The following is a 1,016-nucleotide window of genomic DNA, read 5'->3' as shown; positions in this document are numbered from 1 at the left end:
GTAATCTTATCAGCTTCTGATTACTCATCTGAGCTGACCTTTAAAGAGCAATTTGCAAAGGTGGTTAGGGATGGGTATCGAAAACCGGTTCTTGTTGAGAACCGGTTCCCACTGTTTCAATTCCTTGGAATCGTTTGCCACTTTTAAAAACGATTCCCTTATCGATTCCAGTCGCCCCGAATGACGTCATCACGTTGAGTAGCGTCTTTTACCCAGTAGGAAACACGGCGCCTGAGCGGCACAAACGCTCAAAAGTTTGGTTACACTTTATGAGAAAGGATGACAACAGGGCAACGTGCAATACTTGCAAAGTAGAGATTTCATCAAAGGGAGGAAACACTACGAATATGCAAAAGCATTTGCTCAAAAAACACGCGATTGCTTTCAACGAATGTCGTGTTTTTGATCCGCTCCGGACTAGCGAAGCTCAACCCAGCAGCAGCGGTAGCGTTTCCACGTCCTCTCCCGTTAATACTGCAGGTAACTAATCAATTAGCATTGCATATTATGTTAGCGCGATTTACCTTATTACAAAACCTGCTATTACTGTGCGTTGCATTTAGATAACCATGATGAGAGAGACAGAGTCTGGCTGGCTCAGATGCTGGCAGTTCTCGCTGCAGTCTACCGGTAGCGTCTCCTTTCAGGCCAGGATAGACGAATGTCACCCAGCAGTGTCTAAGTTTGTGGTCAAAGGCTTGCACCCATTTGCCACAGCAGATGCCCCCGATTTCACTTTGGTAAGTGAATGTGTTTAATTGTAGGCAGGGACATTACTGGATATTCTTGTGTAATTGCTACAGAATAATTTATGTTAAACTTTGTTATTGCTACAGGAGAATATTTATTTTATTATTTTACATATACGTTTTTTTTCCTGGGGACCCTGTGACACCCCATTGAAGGGCCGTAGGCTGTGGATCTCTTAAGATCCCACTGTTGGGTTTGTAAGGCCATGTTACTCCTAAATTTCTATCTTGTTCAAAGAGAAGATATAAAACAAAGTTCTAAGCTAA

General features: G+C 42.9%; 1 long non-coding RNA gene across 1 annotated transcript; it reads left to right on the top strand.

Moving 5' to 3' along the window:
• The first annotated feature begins 206 nt into the window (after window positions 1-206).
• On the top strand, window positions 207-1,016 carry LOC145430982 (uncharacterized). Its single transcript, XR_013911345.1, has 2 exons — window positions 207-480; window positions 564-1,016. It is a non-coding gene; the product is annotated as an uncharacterized LOC145430982 (long non-coding RNA).

Source organism: Astatotilapia calliptera, chromosome 9 (assembly GCF_964374335.1).
Source record: "Astatotilapia calliptera chromosome 9, fAstCal68.1, whole genome shotgun sequence".
NCBI classification, from domain to species: Eukaryota; Metazoa; Chordata; class Actinopteri; order Cichliformes; family Cichlidae; genus Astatotilapia; species Astatotilapia calliptera.
This window is presented reverse-complemented; position numbering and strand designations above follow the sequence as displayed.